At 42.8% G+C, this 6,000-nt stretch overlaps 1 protein-coding gene across 1 annotated transcript in view; it reads right to left on the reverse strand.

Moving 5' to 3' along the window:
* The window catches only part of IL18RAP (interleukin 18 receptor accessory protein), a 28,166-nt gene extending 26,320 nt beyond the window's left edge, over nucleotides 1–1,846 (reverse strand). The window contains exon 1 of the mRNA XM_077807095.1: nucleotides 1,717–1,846. The gene's annotated coding sequence lies outside the window, so the exon portion shown is untranslated. The remainder of the gene's footprint in view (nucleotides 1–1,716) is intronic.
* Nucleotides 1,847–6,000: the final 4,154 nt, after the last annotated feature.

Raw genomic sequence — 6,000 nt, forward strand, 5'->3', positions numbered from 1 at the left:
TAGACCACTGTCTTGCTAGAATTGCACCAATGTTTTGAATGCTAGAATTGCACCCTCTCACTGATATGTCCCAGGTGACTGTTTTGCTTCCATCTAATCAAATGATTTAGATGACTGTTAAAGTGACCTTTCGGTTTGTAAATTAATGTAGGCTCCTTCCTAGGCTAACTCTGGTCTAGCACAGCCTTCCAGGCAGTATGAGTTATCTGCACCAACAAAAAAGCACAGATTCACAGCGGGAACAGAGTTTCCAATAGCCATTGCAGCTATAATATAAAAAAACCCAGCCACGTTCTCAAAGCAAGTTGGCAATATGCCCAATAACCCCACCATAGTTGCAGCTATAATTCTACCTGGCAAGACAGTTGTTCAGTGTGACATCCAGCATAATAATTAATAACATTTTTTGTATGTATACAGTGTCTACCTCTGCAGTGTCTAGGCATCATACAAGGCTTGAATTGAGCTATTTAGCTTCTCAGTAAAACTGATCAAACACCATGTGTTAGCTACTCTTGAACTGTGTGAACTTTGGCTATATACACTTTTTTTTGACAACCTTCATCAGCCCATCAAGTGACACTGCACTTGCAAAGCTGTGTATCAGGCGGTGACTCAGGCTGAAGAAAAATCCCTGGGTGAGTTTTTTGATCTGTGGGCACATTATGCAAATCAGGTCCCACTCACACAAGCAGAGGGCTGGACTTCACCCAGTTTATTTTACATCAGTGGCATTAATGAACACACTCCCAGTTTGCAGCCTTTGGGGCAGCTATGCTACACAGAGAGGTGAGCTGCAGCCACATGCCAGAAACTAACCAGGGCCTGCTGTTTGTCTTTATTCCTGACAAATATGGTTCTCATTTCCCTCCTCTGTTTTGATACTAAATTGGCTCCTGCTCATCTTGCCCATTTCTCATGGCTTTTAAAATCATCATGAAGCTGCCATTCTGGGGGTCTTGGGCTAGGCTGAATCAGGAGGCAGGGCTTCCTCTGCTTTATGCATTCTGCCACATGCATTTATGCATTTATTCATTCAGAAGACAGCCATCCCAGTGGCAGAAAGTGCAGCAGAAGAGCATTTGGACAGTGGTTAGGTCAGAACTTCATGTGACGACATCCCATAGTGTATTTATCTTTTCTAAGTCAATGGTACTTTTTCTGTATTTTGGGTAAAATCATAACCAGGACACTCTTTTGATGTGTATCCTAACTGTCACACACATGCACCCACACCAAATTTCCAGTAACCAAATGAGACTCATTCCTTCCACCAGGTTCCTCCTCCTAACAGCCAACATCCAGCCCCCTTAGGAGGAGGAAAGTCTCTCCCGCTGACCTGCTGAGGAGGCAGCCAGGGAGAAATCATACACTCTCTAACACTTTTGTCCAAAGCCAGATTTAGCATTTTGGGGGTGGGCCTGGGAGACAGCTAAGCAAAGCCTCCACACTACAAAGAAAACAGATGCATTTTCACCACAATCACACCACTTGACAGGAGGCTGGATTGAGGAGCTTGGGGAAGGGTCAGCAAGATGATTCTTTGAGATACATGGTATTAATCAGTTAACTTTGGGATGAGTGTCAGGAAGAGATTGTGAAGTCTCCTGCTGCTGAAGTACAGCGCAGCCATTTGTTCCTTTCACTGCTACCTATTGGTTTGCATTGATTTCTTATTCAAGGCTATCTTCACAAGGGAAAGGGCTAGAGACTTACCTTTATTAAAAATAAAAATAAAAGCTGAGATTCTTCACTTTGTCAGCTCCCCCAGATCACAGGAGCCCATCACCAAAGGCTTCATGAGGCCCAAAGGCTAATTCTGCTTCTGCCACATCTGGCTAGATATAGCTTTCCAAGGATAATGAGCTACATGACAAGACCAAGAAGCATAAGCATCTAAATTAATGAAGAAACTCATAGACAATTCATGATTAAAACAACTTAATACATTATCTTGTCTATTGCCCTGGCAATACAGGTTGCTTGCAGGTGAAACCTCCTATGGAAGAATAATCCCATCACTTAGATGAGAATTTGGAGAGAAGCATGAAGCAATGCTGAAGTTTTGGCATTCATGGAGATAACCTAGTAGAATGTACTTAGAGTTGGTTGAAAAAATATGTATTTTTAAATTATTCATTTAAAAAGAAGAAAATTTTCATGAAATCTACTTACATTTTTCAACCAGCTCTAAATGTATTAATTTCATCTCCTTTATAACATTGCCTCTGGAGAGCCCCCTTCAGAGACTGCATGCCCTGCCAAACAATGACAGATTACATTTGAAAGCAGTTAGCCATTGGGCTGAATTTCCCTCTGGTCTAGTATTCTAGAATCCAGAGTACACATGGCCTGTCCTCCCACCCCCTGAAACTGTGCCTCTGTTCCTCTCTTTCCACCAGCCTGAGTGAAAAGAGAATCCAATCCTCTCTCTACTGGGGATTTATGTTAGGATGGTTTGAAAAGAGTAACCAGGGAATACAGGGGATTGACTATTGGTTCTCACGAGGCATGTGGAGGTTCTTACTTGCACTTTGATTCATACCTTTACAAAATGTTACATTTTTACTGCTAGAGCACAGCTCAGAAAGAATGGTCCATTTAGGCAGTATTTAAGTCACTTCTCAGTTCTTACTCCTGAGGATCATCATTGCTACCTAGTCTCTCAAAGCCAGAGTCTTCAGGACAATGGAGGAGAAAAAGAGGATGCTTACCAAAGTCACCCTTGTTCTCTGAATGCATTGCCTCTGTGGATCCATGAAGATCCATCTACTCAGGTGGCTTAAAAGAGGTGCCAGAGATAGAGAGGAACTGAGGGGCAACTAGGAAGGTGGGGCTTTTTTAGTCTAGGTTTTAGGGTGCTGGAACAGAAGGGCTTGTCTGCATTCCCCTAAAGGCTAACTATTTTGAAGTGGGTTCTGTCCCTGTGTGGCAGTGCACATGGTCTCATAGCGGGGATCTGAGTGCAGGGGACAAAGTAAAGAACCTCTTTTGATCAATCCATCCTTTGTATGCGGAGCTAGTGTTCTCTGGATATGTATGGAATATTCACTTTAAGGGGACAAATTTCCCTACTACAGTTCACGGGGAAGAAAACTAACTTCCTCTCCCACCAGCCAGGATATTGATTCAGTTTGTGGAGAGCCTTTCAGATACAAAATAATTATTGCAATCTTATCTTAATTTCCTGTGGTAAAGGAATGAAGGCAAAAAGTGAATGAACCGTATTACCCTACCAGTATTTCTGATCCTCGAGGTTTCTTGCAGACTAATAGCAAGCCTATGTAACACTACATATTGTTTATTTATATAGCATCTTTGATCCAAAGAAATCACAATCCAGTTCATGAGAGATTCAGTGTCAGGATAGCCCTATTCAGTGTCAGGATAGCCCTTGAAGATCTAGTGCAGAACGGCATGCTAACAACTGAGAGTTTATTGTCCTGAGTCTGATCTCGCTCATTTACAGCAGTTTCACATCCGTGCATTGCCAGTGACTTCAGCCGAGTCACTCCTGATGCACATCAGTGTAATGGAGAGCAGACTCAGATGTGAAGAGCAAGAAGGTGATTGAAGGGTAGCAATATAGAGATGAGAAAAGCCAGATACGTCCGGAAAAGAAGCAAAAACTAGACAACTTCCTAAAATATGCATACTGCATACTGCCATGGTTGCATGAGCACTGAAAGATAATATTACAATATACATATATATAATTAAAATAAAACCAACCAGCCAATAAAATAGACAAAAAGCAGGGGGGAAGACAGTGTTTGGAAATAGCAGTTAAAAATATGACTTGAAATAAGAAATATCTAAAAATCTTACCTGCACATACTACCATGCATGATAAGAGTTGTGGTTAGTTCTAGCTGTGAAGTTGTTTCCTTTACAGGAATTTCCTTTACCTCAAAGTCATCATCCCTTCCTTTCTCAATGTAGTTGTAAAATGTTCAAACTCAATTTCCGGCTAGTTTTCTCGTAAGAACAGAAAAACTATGTAACCTTCTGATGAAAGACAAGAGCCTGTCATTTCTTTAAAATCTGTTGCTAGCCACACGAAAAGCTTGTGGGCTATTTTGTTTCATTTCACAGCAGGAAGAACAAAGAAAGTTTTTGGGGGGTGAGGTTTGCCAAAATGCTGATAATGTTTTATAAAATTTACTTTATAAAATTATCTGTTCATAAAATACCAAATCTCTTCAATATACAAAAGATCAGCATGCTTGTATAATAAAGCATAACTGTCAGCAAAATAAGTACATTTTTTTAACCAGTGACCTCTTCAAACTGCTGGATCCCATTGTGACACTGGCAAATCAAGTGCCAGCTCATGCCAAGGCCCCTGCGCTTCAATGAACATTGACAAATGAATAGCTGGAAACCAGCTTGGCTCACTTGTGTGTTAGCGTTGTTAAAATAGGTGGTAAGTTTATGAGAAAGCATTTAGTGTTTAGACTTTATGAAATGCTTGTGAGTTACTACACGCATTAATCTCATTTATAATATCTGTATCCCATGTTATAAAGGATACAGAATATTAAACCAATATTTAAGTGTTTCTTTTGTAATTTTAAAAGTGTTTGCTATTAAACTGGACATACACCCCACCCAGGCAGGAGAGAAGGATTACTAAGTGTGAAATACTAATTTACCACACAAGGTGTCACCTCCTGCCCTACAAAAAAAGCCCATAGGCATTGGATGAGCTATTTGGCACATTAGTGGTCAAGCCACTTTGTTGATTGCTTCCCCCACATCCATGAAGAAGGGACGTGCACAAACACTCGTCCCATCCCACTTTGAGCTCTGGGGGAAGAAAATAAAAATCCCTGACCAGAAGGAACTGTATCACTGTGCTGCTTGGAATTTGGAGTGGGCAACATTTCTAACTTTAAGCAAGGAATCCCCAAGCTGCTTGGCTTGGGTTAGCCCTAAAGGACATACAGAGCTTGCATATCATAGCAGCTTCTATTACTTTTGAAACCTAAGACTAACTCATCTGTGTGTGCATGTTTAGCTGCTTTAGCCTTGTAAATAACTATTTCTTTTTCCTAGTTAATAAATCTTTAGTTAATTACAGGATGGGCTACAAGCATTGTCTTTGGTGAGAGATCTAAAGTACAATTGATCTGGGGTAACTGACTGGTCCTTTGGGACCGGGAGGCATAGGCGCCAACTCCGTGGGTGCTCCGGGGTTCAAGCACCCACAGGAAAAAGATAGGAGGTGCTCAGCACCCACCAGCCACAGCTGTTTAGCGGGGCCACCAATCAGCTGCCGATCTGCTGTTCGGCAGCTGGCGGGAGGCACTTGGGGAAGGAGGTGGAGCAGGGGTGGGATGAGCTGAGGCGAGGGCAGGGCCTCGGGGGGAGTAGGCAGAGTAGGGGCGGGAAGAGATGGAGGGAGGGTGAGGCATCAGGGAGGAGAGAGGCCTCAGGGCAGAGCTGGGGTGGAGCACCCCTGGGGAAAAATAAAAGTCGGCGCCTGTGCTGGGAGTAAGGGGAATATTCTATTTTTCACACAAGGGACCATCTAATCACAAGGGCAGGTCTGCCTGGGTGGCAAGATAGGCTGTCTGACTCCATGGTAAGGCTGTTGTAGTGCTTGAGGCATTTGTACTCGAGACTTGGTTGGTGAAATCTAAGTATGGAACTCACGGCCCGTTTGGGGTTTGTGTCCGTCTTCTTGTGTCTGTGCTTCTTCACAGTCTGCCCTGAGGTTCGCAAAAAGAAAAGGAGGACTTGTGGCACCTTAGAGACTAACCAATTTATCTGAGCATAAGCTTTCGTGAACGTCTCTAAGGTGCCACAAATCCTCCTTTTCTTTTTGCGAATACAGACTAACACGGCTGCTACTCTGAAACCTGCCCTGAGGTTGACACCAACGTTTCATGAGCCATTCCAGACAGTCTGACACCCACTCCTCAACTGAGCAATATATGCCATATTTCCTGAATCCTATTCTCTGTGCCAAAAAAACATGGGCTACCACATCCTGCT

Source organism: Eretmochelys imbricata, chromosome 1, assembly GCF_965152235.1.
Source record: "Eretmochelys imbricata isolate rEreImb1 chromosome 1, rEreImb1.hap1, whole genome shotgun sequence".
Taxonomy (NCBI): domain Eukaryota; kingdom Metazoa; phylum Chordata; order Testudines; family Cheloniidae; genus Eretmochelys; species Eretmochelys imbricata.